Below are 14,548 nucleotides of genomic sequence, written 5' to 3'. Positions count from 1 at the left end.
AGTGTCCCCAGGGATGGCCATCCACCACCTTTCTGGGCAACCTGTGCCAATGCCTCACCACCACTATCATAAAAAAACTTACATCCAATCGAAATCTCCCCTCTTTTACTTTGAAACCGTTTCCCTTTTTCCTATCATGATAGACTCTATGAAAGAATTTGTACCTTTCCTTCTTATGACCCCTCCTTTAGATACTAATGTTGTTCTTTCTTAAATACACAACTTTAATGCACTAATGAAGAGGATTTCAAGCATGTTATTTTTCATACAGCATGCATAGAGGCTCACCACTGCATCTTGGTGAGGAAAGCAGCTATGGTAGGATTTCCTGCAGCATCACCAGTGCTGCCATAAGCACAGGTTTCATCTCATTGGCTTTGCCTGCATCCGTCTGTGTTGCTGTCTGAGTACCAAGCACTGTGCTCAGCCCCAGCAGGGACAGCTGAGGTCAAGCTCTTTGTGGTCTCTGAATGCGAGGCAGCATCGTCTAAATGCAGAAAGCTGAGGCTAGGAGCCATTTCATCTTCAATTCCTACTGGATCTCCTCTGACTTTACTCAGTGCCTGAGAGTCTGTCCAGTAAGAACCAGATTTCCTGATCTGCATGATTACTGGGTAAGAAAAGACCTTTTCTGAAACTGCTCATCTTTCTGTTGTCTGTATGTGAGCCAACAGCTGATCTGCAATCCTCATTTATGTATCTGAACACCATGTTGCATGAACTCAGACCTGACTTGTGTTAGTTTCACCTCTAAGGAACAAAAGGTTTTGCTGTACTACAGTGCTAATTCTGCAGCACTTCTTTTTGGAGGAGATGAAAGAAGAGGAGAATAACAGTGATCAGAAAAGGAAAATGGAAAGCATTGTTGCTAACAACAGAAAAACAACTTCACCTCTGTACCCAGGGCTGTCAGCACGCTCCTGTGCTCCCTACCCCTCCCGGACCAGGGAGTGGTTCCCCCACACACACACTTTATATTTTCTTTATTATTTTATTTTTTCCCCAGGAGGGCTATAGAAATCAATCCAAGTAAGAAAAGGAAGAGAGCTAACAAAATGATGAAGAGACATTGGCAATAGTCAAAAGGTAGGAGAGAAAGTGTGGGAGTGAATGCTGGAACGATGAAAAGGGAGATCTTGCCTTTTGGAAACAGAGCAGTGCTGATAAATAGCCCTGCGTAAGACCGTGGTGAGAAGAGGAAAGAACAGTGTGGAGATGGATAGCACAGATCAAATGCAGAAGGAAATCAATGCAAATGAAGAATGAATAAGGAGAGTAAGGAAAGAAAACTGAGTTTGGATAAGTTAATTTTATTTATACTCTTTTTAAATATACAGAAGTCTTTCCCAGGAGACATTGTACATCACAGCTGAAAACAAAAAAGAAAACAGGGATGTTGATCAGATAAGGATGACAACTCTTTGCTTTCACTGCTTGCTTTCAGTCCTCAGGACAAACATATGCAAACAGCTGTAAGCCTGGAAATCCTGCTGCAGAAATCCACTCCTGCCAGAAGCCCTGCAGGTGCAGCAACGAGACTGCAGCACCAATAAACAACTCTGCCAGGCCTGCGGGGTGTGTGTCCTGCTCCATCTTGTGCCACTGCCTCCTAATCCAGTTAGGCCTATAGAAATGTTTCACAGGAAGATGAGGGAAGATATAAACAAAAGAAGCCCCTTCTTTAAGAGAAAGTGATGGCTTATGGATGGGTATGTTTCTCCCAGTTCCCCAGCTCTTTCCTCCTCCTGCTCTGTCCCTATTGTACTGTTGCTTTTCCCTTGAATTGGATATGCTAAACTGCTCCTACCTTTATTTTTAAACATTGATATGAAGCATCCTGCCTCTATCACAGTTGCTTAGTTTATGCTTTTCCTAGGACCCTTCAAATTAGCCTGAGCAGGTCCGGCTGGGGCTTAGCAGCAATTACTCTGAGTGAAGGAGTGATTGCTTCCTCAATCTTCCGTCAAACCAAATCAAGCTGGGCAGGGGAAAGAGAGGCTATTTTCTCATCAGGTAACAGTGGTTGGCTGAAGATAAGTGGAAACAATCAAAACTAAGCTATAGCTTTTCTGCTTCCTGAACAGAAAGTGGTCTTTCCTACCAATTTTTATTAAGTTGCAGGAGTTCTGCTCCATGCAATTATCTCCTTCCTTACTTGTTTCACAGAGACTGTGGGCATCTGCACATCCCATGAATAAGGGAAATAGTGGCAGGGAAGGGAGTGGGATGTTACACCCACTTTCCTCTGGAAAAAGGGGCAGAATTTTGCAAGCATTAATAGGTTTAGAAAACAGGAAAACTAAATACCACCTGTAAAAGAAGACAAGGCAAGTTTAGAAGCACAACTTCATAATTAAATGGCCCTGATCTTGCCAGCTGCTCTCCATTATGTATGCCATTGGGCAAACACCATCAGCAGATGATGAACTTCTCTGAGGTATGTCCCTGTTGGCTTTCCTGTGGTATCGAGCTGATGGCTGTGGGGGTGCAACCTGATGTCAGTGTGTTAAAGCAACTGTTCTTGCCCTGGGTAAGAAGCATGCAGTGTAGGCTGATAAGATGTAGCTGACTCTGCACAATGAAGTAGAATCCCCATAGCTCTGAGCAGAGACTGCACGGTATTGATGGCACTCCAGCATGCTTTGCTGCTAGCCTGGAAGATGTTGGGTAGGGCAGGTCACCACCCAGGTTCTGTTGACTTCAGTGTGTGGTCATCCTTGTGGCATATTAAATAGTGTGTGTTCCATTAATTATAAGGCAAGCCCCCAAAAGGTTCATGTTTAACCACTAGATTCTCCTCCTCTCCATATTCTACTGTTTTGCTGCAGAGGCTGTCTCTGTACCTTTTGACTCAGGCTGGTGAGCTGATGCTGGGAAGAGTGCAACTCCTAACTATAATTACTTTTTGGTGTGACTGATTAATGCCTTGCCAGAGTGATGGGGAGCTCAGATTTGCTGTGATAAGGATGTGAGCATATTGTCAAGATCCTTGCACTTGGCTTCAGTCTTGTCTCTCACGGTAATCATGTGTTACAGTCAAGTTGTTGCTAAAGTTCTCCGTGGAGGAGAGGAGAGTTGGAGGCTTGGGGTCCTGGATTTGGGCAGGTATGCTCAGCATAGACAAACCGCACAAAGAGGATGGTCTGTAGGTCGTTGTGAAGTAAAGTGTGAAATCAAGCAAGTGCCAGCACTACGCCTGGCAGAAACCTGCTATTCTGGAATTCCCAGATGCTCATTTTGTGGGACGGAATTCTCTGAAAATATCCTCACAGTCCATGCTGATGCCATATTGATGCAGGCGGGAAGGACTCTGCCGTTTAGCTTCATAGCTCAGCATATCAAGTGTGGTGTAGGCTACACAGACTGGGGAGACAGACATGGTCTTATTTTGTTCCTTTTCTTTTTTTTCTTTTTTTCTTTTTTTTTTTTTCCCCACTTATGAAAGAGGATTCTTTACCTGGCTTAGCTGCAGTTATTGCCTTTGCTTTTCACTGTCCCTCGTGTCTTATGCCTTTCTCTGTAAGAAGCCATGAAGACAAGCAGCTAATGCTGTCTTTTAATTTCATAAACCATAGAATCATAGAATAGCTTTGGTTGGAAGGGACCTCAAGGATCATGAAGCTCCAACTGCCCTGCTGCAGGCAGGGCCTCCAACCTCCATGTTTAATACTAGACCAGGCTGCCCAGGGCCCCATCCAACTTGGCCTTGAACCACGGGTATTCTTGTATCCATCCACTCCTTTGGACCATGCTGTAGATATTTTGTACCTAGCCACATTTCTTCAATTTCTTATGGTTCCTCTAGTCTTTATTTTTGTCTTCTTCAGTGAGGATGGGCAGCAAGCCCTTCTGGTGTATCTGGGTTTGTGCTGCACAAAACTTCTTTGTGACAGTCTCTACTTTCACTTCATTGTATCATGTACACTGTTTACCTGATTTTTCTCCCAGTTGCGGTTTGTACTGCATTCCTTCAGGTTGCTGGTTTGTGTGTGAAGAGAAAGAGCTGTGTACGTTATTCTAGACACTGGTTATCATTGTTTTTCTGACTGCGGATGGTTGAATAGGAGATTTCCTTAGAGATTGCTTCAGCAAACTTTCAATGTGGTCTGTGGTGACACTGAAGAAGATGCAGACAACATAGTGAGCTCTAACAGTGCTGCTGCAGCTTCTGCTGTTGCAATTAAGTAGTCTCAGTTTGTTATTCACTGTAAACAAGGTGAGCTAGGTGCGGATAAGACTCAAGTAAGCCTAACTTCTAATTGGTTTGCATAAGCGCACAGAGTTCTTATTGTTGGAAATATCCAAATAATACATTATCATATAGGCTCCTACCATTTAGGAGGAACTGAAGCTGCTGACAGTGAATCTAATCGCCTGAAGACTGATAACTGTGGACGTGGATACAGTTAGATATTACAAATGTTGGCTTAAGAGGTGATACTAAAGGCTGAGATGCAAAGCCCTGAGCTTTTGCAAACAGTCTGTGGTATGAGACTGCATCAGAAGAGGGGTGGCCACCAGGGACAGGGAGGTGATTGTCCTTCTCTACTCTGCTCTTGTGAGGCACCATCTGGAGTACTGCATTCAGGTCTGGAGCCCCCAGTACAAGAAAGACGGGGAGCTTTTGAAGAAGGTCCAAAGGAGAGCCACAAAGATGATCAAAAGGCTGAATCACCTTCCCGTTGAAGACAGGCTGAGAGGGCTGGGCTTGTTCAGCCTGGAGAAAAGATGGCTGTGGGGTGACCTCATTGCAGCCTTCCAGTACCTAAAGGGAGCCTACAAACAGGAGAGGAATCAACTCTTTGAAAGGGTAGATAATGGCGGGGAAAGGGGAAATGGTTTTAAGTTGAAGGAAGGAAGATTTAGGTTGGATGTTAGGGGGAAGATCTTAACTATGAGAGTAGTGAGGTGCTGGAACAGGCTGCCCAGAGAGGTTGTGGATGCCTCGTCCCTGCTCTGCTGCTGTACTCTTTGGAAGTACCCTGCTCAGGTACCTGTTCTTCTGGAGGTGCGACAAACCAACGGGGTGGAAAACTCATGTCATTTTCCTTGTGAAGGTCAAGAAAAGTCACTCCTGAGAAACTGCAGAATGGGCGATAATGAAAAGAATAAAAGTAATGAAAAGAAAAACAAGCAAGTAGAGCAGGTGCTTATGAAACAAGAATGCTTTACCCTATGCCATCAGAAGAACCAAACATCTTTTGTCTAATAATGCAGTGACAAACTGGCACTGGTAGGAAATGGTGTTTCCTTCCCCGTTGCTTGATGTGGGGATGGGGGGGAGTGGGGGAGGGGAGGTACAGGGTAAGATGACCTGGTGGGGAAAGGTCTTGAGCCCACACAGTGCAGTGGTCTTCACCTTATATCACTGTTTGCTCCACTCAGCATCTGGGTTTCCAAAAATTGGAAGCTGTAGTCAAAGTACTGAAAGAGGCTGCACAAAGATATCGAGTAACTGTGCTGGCTAAGCATAGATACGTAGTGCAGGAACATCTGCTGCTGTGGAATGCTGGCTGGGATTCTGTCTGGTGCACTGCAGCTGGGCTGCTCACAGATGAGAGTTACAGTACAGACAGGTGTACAGTAGGACTGTGTGGGTGCAGCTGTTGTTCATTGTTTGGTTCTGCTACAACCCATCATTTCTGCCAGGCACTAAAGCTAACAGCAGAGAAACAAAGAGTAAAAAATGTGGCTGGCGTATTTCCTAATCCCTCCCTCTGCCCGTAACTCATTTTGACTGTAATTTGGGACAGTATTTCTTGTTGAAAATCTGCTCTGTTGTTTGCTTTAGTGCTTTGACCCGTTACTTGAAAAGCAGGAACCTTGGTACACTACTTGTTTGTACATGGCAGGCAGTTGATGAAGAGTTCTCCAAACAAAACTCTTGTTCCTCTACAGACAAATGAAGAAGTCCACTTAAATCCTTTCCTGCTGTACCTCTTCTTCTTCTTCTTCTTCTTTTTTGACAAAGTTTCTTTAAAATATAGAATTTATTAAAATCATTGAATGATTAAGCTTGGAAAAGATCACTAAGATCATGTGGTCCAATGTCAGCTCATCACCCTATAAAATGCAGTGGGTCCTCCCCTCTCCTTTTTCTTTTTTTTCCTGGAAGCATTATGCAAATTCTGCCTAGACATTATTTTTTTTCTCAGTTTCTCCAATTTTTTCACCACTTCTGTCCATAGATTGCTGCACTCTACAGCAACTGCTGCATTTCACTCCAGGTGGTTGCAACAAGTGCCTGAAAGCCTATAGGAGAAATATTTGTGCTTCAGTGAACTTGAATGCTGTTCAAACATCAACCAACCACGCTGTTTGTTTTAAGACACTATTGTTAGCATGATGCCATTAGCTACAAATGTGCCTGTTATGTTCTCAGAAATCTGAACGATCATCAAGGGGAGGTCATGAACTCTGGAGAAATTTATCTTCTTCATGTAGAATAGGGAGAGAAAACTGGTTTGGCAGGGAGAGCCGCAGTACCCCAGGTGATGTTGGGATGTGGCTCTGGGCAGCCTGGTCTGGTAGTTGGCGACCCTGCACGTAACAGGGGGGGTTGAAACTAGATGATCATTGTGGTCCTTTTCAACCCAGGCCATTTTATGATTTATGATTTTATGAAATCGTAAGGAAAATATCCTGTCTTAAGAAGAGATGGGGTCAGGGGTATCCATCTTGTGAAAATTTGGCTGTAAATGGTTAAAGGTAGGAAGGAGCAAGCTTCCTTTGTTCCTGCTCTTTACTGAAAACAGTTGCCGTGCAAGACAATAAACATGACTGAAAAAGGCAGGAATACTTTCATTAAAGCTATTTTTGTTAGAACTTATTTTTCTGAAAATCCTGACCTGTACAGTTGGTGGGTGGTAGAAAACCAAAAAGGCTTCTCCCCATCTCATGGAAGCACTAAGTAACACACTCAGTGCTTTGGAAAGCAGTAGTGGTGGGGATGTCAATGTGGTCATAATACACATCACCCAGATGGGTCTGTTTAAACATGATTATATTGCATGCATCGCTGGAGCAGTCACACATGTTCTGATTCTGCTCTGGATGTGTTCATGCTCTGCAGCTCCTCATAATGTTTGGGACTGTGTTAAGTGGTGGGACTGACGTTCATCACACGCTGCTTGTTAGTCTGTTCCTTTCTATGCCAAGATAATTAGATGTAGGAGGTTTTCACATACATGTCACATACATAACTAGAGGTCATTGGAAAGCCTTTTACAGGTTGAATGGAATGATTACAGTTTCTTTTTTTCTTCTTTCCAGAAAATACTGTAGCCTAAATGAAGTTCTGTTGCAGTCTGTGTTATAGCAAAAAATAACTGTGCTGTAGACACAGTTGAAAGACATCCCTAGTTGACTACAGTAAAGCACCTGCATAAATCTATCCAGATTATTTACTGAGATACTGTGCAGCCTCACAAGGAGATTTGTTATGATCTTTCAGCATCACTTTATCTGGGCTGTCTATTCTTTACAGTCTTGCAGTTTTTCCTCTGCTGTTGTATGTATCTGTGTAAACTGCTACACTATGGAGTGCCTGGAATGATAATGCCATGAATAAATTAACAGAGTTTTCATGAAAATACACAAGGAGAGGTTTTTATGGCGAGCTTGCTCTGCACTTACAAAAAAATGACATAGAACATGGTATGGCTGGAGAAAACAAGGTGCTGGTAGTGTAGCCAGCAAGCCCAGTTTGGATCTGGTTTTGTTTTTTGGGGGGGTTGGGAGGTGGGTACAAAAGGTGTGTTGTGGAGGTGGTTTGGCTTGGCAACATGTGTTGTCATCATATAGGCCCGTGCTGGGCATATCACTGCTCTGTGTAAGGCATTTCTTCTTACCCCTCAAACTTTGTCAAATATGACGAATTTAGAGCTGAGTCCAAACTAAAAAATTTGCTTCGTTTCTATGAAGGCACGGATTTCATTGCCTCAAAAGAATGTAAAAGAAACTAAACTTCAGTTTGGAAATATATAATCTACATGTCTTAAAGACCCTTCTTCTCTTTAGGACCAAGTGCCACACTTATCCCTTTTTTTTTTTCATTTCCCTGCTGAGCATGTCACTGAAACAGTCTGAATGAGGTGGCGTTCTCACTTTTTTTTTTGCCAAATACCCAAATTATTTAATCCAACCTTACCTTTCGTAGAGCACCCATATGTTAATGATACTGACTTTGCATTTCTGTGAGTCTATTGCATTAAGTAACACGTTATGGGATTTTGAAGGTTCTTGCTTTAAGATGTGTCCCCAGAACTCTATCTCTGGCTTGGAGCTGATCAACGAATGTTAGTGGAAGAGGTGGAACGAATCCAAATGTTTTATCTGATCTTCTCAGTTCACCTGAATAGTTAACTATCTGTTCTGCAGCATTTAAAGGATTTTCACAGTTCACTTCTAAGCATACCCAGTCCCTTTTTTTTTTTTTTTAATCTTTATACAGCAGTAGTAATAAATTGTCAGATCAATAAAAGGGGATTTTGAAAAAGGGTGAAAATAAATGTCATACTTCATAATTTCTTTCAAGACACCACTATCTTTATTATTGTCTGTCACACCTACGCTTTGCTAAAAATAAGCACAGGTTAGAAGCTGGAGTAAAATTCATTTTCTGAAATGTCCTTTCCATGTGATCTCAAAGAAATATCTGAGACTGATATGCATCACTGCTGTGCCAAGTTATGTATCTTCAGAATCTCGGAGGAGATGAATCTTGTCCAGGCTTCCAGCCCGAAGGGATCATGACATTGTCACTCACTGTGAAAACGTCTGTAAACCTTTCATGAACTCATATCCTCCCAGCAGAGGAACAGTTGCCTGATTGTGAATTTTGGGGGTGAAATTTCTAGTGTCTCTCTTGGATTTCCATCTATACAAATACCTGCTGGGGAGGAAGAGAGGAGTATAGAAGAGAAAACCGGATTCTTTTCAGTAGTGCCCAGTGACAGGACAAGAGGCAATGGGTGTGAGTTAAAACACATAAAATTCCACCTGAACGTATTTGTTGTGTAAGGTAAGGGTGGTGAAACATTGGAGCACATTGTCCTGGCAGGTCATGGAGTCACCGTCAGTGAAGGTACTCAAAACCTGACTGGACACTTCCCTGGACAACCTGCTCTGAAAAGGTGGGGTTGGAAGAGATAGTCTCCAGCAGAGTCTCAGTTGTAATGACTGAGCACCTAGGAAATGTGTATGTATTGCAGTGCTTCAGTACACTGACATGTATAACACATTTCAGCATCTCTAAAGTTGTGTTATTGCTGCCTTGGAAGAAAAGTTCACATCTGCCTGGGAGTCTCACAATTGCTCGTGGAATTTTTTTCCTATGAAAGATGCTGTGTATCTACCTTAAAGCTCACATTGCTCATACTTGAATAGACAAATATAAAGAAAGAAGAGGAATTCTTGCTGAGCTGCAAGCTTTATTGTGAGTAATAGTATCCTGCAGTGGTTAATGAAAGTAGAGGCAAGCCTCTTCCTGTCATGAATTACCAGGTTGAACCCTTCATCTGTAAAGAGTAAAGTTGTAAAGAGAACCTGCAGAGGTTATATTAGAGTTATAAATTGAAATCCCTCATGTGACAGCTTGGTGTCTTTCAGTTTACAGGGGCATCTAATTTATTGCATCAGGATGACATTCCTTTGAATGGCTGTGATCCAGCTGTTGAGAAGTAGTGCAAATATGTGCTTTAAAATGTTGTATGAAAGATCTCACCTAATTTAAGTGCTCTCTTGATATTAGTTCTGTCTTTTAGGGAGGATAGGTTACTGTTTGTATGTGGATGACTTTCTTTTATAAGTGCCCTTGCTATACCTCTTCACAGGGTATTTTACATGTGGTGGGGTAAATTAAAGTCTGATCAGTCTAAAGGAAAAACGAAGGCTACAGAAATAGCACTTACTGGTCCCTCCTTTATGGGTTCATGCCTGCAGTCTCTCTGGGGACACTCCTGTGTTTTATAGCCTCAAGGGACAGTTCCAAACCAGACCCTGCTTTTGCAAGTGCTGGGATGATGGGGATGCAGGGTGTGACTTGGAAATGCCTAGGGAACTCTAATCAGGAGAGAGGAAGTCAGAAATGGGGAAGCGAGTGGGGGTTCAGGGACAGAGAGACTGCGTGGGGAGGATGCACCAAAGTGAACCTATGCCACCTGTGCTGTCAGATTATTTGTTGTAAGGAGAGGCTGGATTTCAGCATGCATTAAAGCACAATAGACCTGTCCACCTCAACAAAGAGCTCTGCTGTCTTAGATAGAGGAAGCTGAGGGAATTTGGCATGTAGCAAAAGAGGGACTTTGAGATGTCAGAGTGCTCCCTGAGGGTGGACAAACAGTGCTTCTTCTTTGACCTTTTCAGTGGTTTAAGCTCACACTTTCTAAAAACTTGTTTGCACCTTCAGTAACACTGAGTTTAGTTTCCTCCAGTCACTGGTAACCATGTGTCATCCTTAAACACATGGGTTTCTTAAAATGGAAATGGATGCTCCTTAGCTTCACTACCCGATCTGCAGGGCTGGTAATCATTTATTGGTGTGCCATCTTTAAACTATCAGATGTTTGTCCTGCTTATGACTTGTCCTGTGATGTATTTAGAAAGTGCAGTCATATTTCTTCTCACTTATGGCTAGTAAAACAAGCTGCCATTTTTTGTTTTTCTGTGTAACAAGTTGTGGTTTCTTTCTCACTCTAGTTAACCTCTTTTTACAACAGCCCTGCTTTTAATCCCTCTCCCTTGTGTGCTGTGGGCAGAATTAAGCATAAAATTGCAGATTAGGTCTCATTTTCTGTTAATGCAGCTTTCTCATTCTTGCAGGAAATGTCTGATGGCTTCCTAAATGTCCCTTGGACTGTTGAGATTAGTGGGGGAATGCAGAACAGGTGTCATAAGGCCGACATCAATAGCATAACAAAACAAAGACAAGTTTTGAAGAAAAGAAGAAAATGAATGGAATGAGGTATGAAGTAAGGATGGATCGTGCTAGATTAATCCAGCCTATCCTTGGTAAATGAGACCAAGCACTGTGAATATGTGAAATTGAGTAGCAGGGAAAATTGCTAGAGAAGCAGAGGAGTCTGGTGCTGCTTGGGGACTGCATGAGGAACAGGCTCATGGGGAGACAGCTGCAGTGAGGATGGAAGGTTTGGCAGCAGGCATTTGCTGGAGGGCTTTCCCAGGTGTTTCCCTCTGGGAAATCACATGTTCATACTTTCATAACAACCTTGGCACAAAAATGAGTGTGTTAATGAACTGGGCTTTTTGGCACCACTAATAAGTAAGAATGAAAGATCGTAGAGGAACAGACCTTAGGAATGAGTAAGGCAGGTGGGTGAAACAGGACCATACAAAAGTCAGGACTGCACTTTATGAGCATGTAAATATGCACGGAAGATTAAAGAGCCTAGACCTGCTGGTGGTGTCACCCTACCCACACACCACTAAGATAACTGGAAGTTCTGATGGGGTGTAGGCAGTCTCACTGGCAGGTAGTAAGTTGTGTTGCTCTGGTTTCTGACTGTAATACTTCTGACTGTAATACTTCACATTTCCTGTCTTTAAAAGATCTATTCCTTCTTGGGAGGTTATTCATACTTGTTAATATTTCCCAGCAAGGTGGTGTCTGGTCCTTTAAGTCATTCTCAGGATGGTGCATAAACCGAAGTATCTTCTGCAAAGCATCACTCAACAAAGTAGCTTGGGGAATTTTCATTTGCACTATAAAGTCATCCTGAGAAAACCTGGACACTTAGTAGAGGAAGGAGAGCTTGGAAAATAGTGTGTAAGCGCAGGTATTCTTCTTTTGATCTTAGATCAGATTCTCCTGCACTGCTCACCTGAAAAACATTCAGGCTGTGATTTCAGGTGGGAAACATGATAGGAAGAATGTGAACCCTCTTCGGGCATGCACATGTCATGTTCTTACTGGATTAGAAGGAAGGACCATTAATGGCTGCGAAAGCAGCAGAGACTTGCCATGAGTAGCTGCTAGCACTTTGATTTTAGCACTGGTTACAGTGTGTAGGACAGGACAAGACTTGCAGCGATGATGGGTAGAGACAGGACTTTAGGCAAAGGTTTAAGCAGAGCTGCAGAAGTGTCTGAGCAGTTCTGACTGAGCAATCCATGGGTGGCTGAGCCACCAGTTCACCTGCCATGATTCAGGGGATGGCAGCAGGTGCTTCGGGATGGATTCCTCCGTGATCCAGGGAACAGCACTGGAGGGAAAGGGAAAGGAAAGGCTTACGTGCTGAATGAGAACCAAGGCACAGCAGGGAAGGGATTCTGGCAGTTTTCCACCATGGCTGCTGCTAGAAGGCTGAGGAGTGTGATTAGGGTCAGGTACAGATCAGGGAATGACTGGTGTGCCCCTGAGAAAAGAAATACTTATTTCTGAATGACTCAGCCTGTAATATTGTTGCCCGAGGCTGTTTTGTTACAGTTTGTGTTTATGCAGCGCATTTGTATGCAGGAGTGATCTTAACAGCCACCAAGAGGCAAAGATACACCTGTAATGTTTTTTTTTTCCAGGATGAGTCAATCTTCCCAAAAGCCCATATCTGGGATGACTATCAGCATGACTATTTGGTACCTGAAGGTGTCATTAACTCATCACCTTGTACCATATTCTTATTTCCGGATGTATGCGGGACGGTCTACAGGATCTTCTGTCTTAGAATGAAGAGGGTATGAAACAAACAGGATATAGACTGGAATCTAAGTGTCATTTTACAGTCAATAAAATGGCAGTCACACCTAAGTGATGACCATGGCACTGTCTTGTTTCAGCACCTGACGTCTCCTGACAGGAGGAAAAATGCACTTTCCTGTAAGTTAAGAAATCATATTCAGACCTGTTAAAACAGGAATAATACAGTTTGTGCAAATTTTACATATTGAAGTATGCAACAGGGACACATGGTGATTCTGTTATCCTTTAAGATCTAAACTCTTACATCTTTTTACCAAGAAATGTGTAAATACAAAAGCTAATGATCTACAGATACAATGAAAGGATGCCATGGATTTTTCCACTATTTCTGTATAGGTCACTTGATGTGACAATAAATTGTAAATGGATTTCCCTACATTCACCACAGCTCAAGTCACACATCTTAGCAGGACAAAAACCTCAGAATGATGAAAGAGAATTCATTTTATTACTTCTTGAGCATATAGAAAAGTTAAGGCAAGGCACATTCAGTTGAAAGGTTGTTAAATGTTTTCTATTAAAAATAGTTTTAGGTGAAACTTATTCCTTGCAATATTAAGTTCTTCAGGGACTTTTTCCCTTTCTTAACCACATCCAAAACAATAGGGATGATGGACAGATATGTTATTGCTAAGTGCTATTACCTTTTTCACAGTATCCTGAGTATGTTCCTGTTATAGAAATATAGATTAAAATTGAGTTCTTGTGTTGAAATTTGACATGAAAATTGCATTGAATCAAAAATGATTGGAAAAATATTCATTTAATAAGCCATTTATTCATGTTTTCATTTCAACTGTGTTCATATGTTTCAGGAATCTTTGGATTAGGAGTCATTTGGCATTTTTATCTTCAGCTTCTAGCAGTCTTCACTTCCTGGAGCTGATCGAAGTTACTGCTTTCATTTCTGTTTGAAATTCAGCAATGAAGAGACTTTTTGGTATGATAACAGTCTTGGACAGATTATAAAAAACTGTAAAATATTGATTCTGCAAATTCTGAGTGTCAAATTTGTTTGAATTGTCCTTTTAAAGAGCTTAGGTACTGATTCAATGTACTAAATGCCATTTTAAATAATAAATTGATGATCTGAAGAATTGTACACCTTAACGTAACTGCATGTTTGATGATGGTAGATAAGTATGTATGGCAGTAAAATGCATGCTCTGTTGAGGGGAGTTCTTTAAACACTTTTAAACAGCACCTCCTGTTTCTACCCTATCTCTTGCCCAGAGAAGTGGTTGATGCCCCATCCCTGGAGACTTTCAAGGTGAGACTGGATCAGATCCTGGGCAACCTGATCCAGCTGTGTGTCCCTGTTCATACAGGGAAGCTGGACTGGAAGACTTTTACAGGTCCCTTCCAACTCTAAGGATTCTGTGATTCTACCCAAGAGATGTAAAGGTGCTAATAGTGAGCAATCCTTTTAAGCACTACTTTCATTGGTAGTGCCAGATTCTCTCATTTCTAGCTCCTGCCTTCACCCAGTGCCCCTTTTTCTATCTACTACAATGTTGCTCCTTAAGCAGACAAAATTTTTTATTGAAGTGATATCTCAGAGTATTTCCTTTCCTTCTGAAGCCCAACTGGAATTTTCTTAAATACCCCTTATTATCAGGGCAAATAATAATCCTCCATGTCCTTTTCCATATGATATGACAGAACAATACCAAGCTGATAGCACAAGTTGTTCCTTCAAGTCAGCACGAGAGTCAAGTGAAGGAGATAAATTATTTAGTGCACTTCAGATTTACTCATGCAAGTAAGAAAGCTCAAAGCTTTTGATCCAAGGCTCAGAAATGCAGCAGCAGTTAGAGGGTTCTGCTGCCAACC

This window comes from Lagopus leucura, unplaced genomic scaffold (assembly GCF_019238085.1).
Source record: "Lagopus leucura isolate 7727_CA_CO unplaced genomic scaffold, USGS_WTPT01 Super-Scaffold_73, whole genome shotgun sequence".
NCBI classification, from domain to species: domain Eukaryota; kingdom Metazoa; phylum Chordata; class Aves; order Galliformes; family Phasianidae; genus Lagopus; species Lagopus leucura.
Note: the sequence above shows the minus strand (reverse complement) of the source record.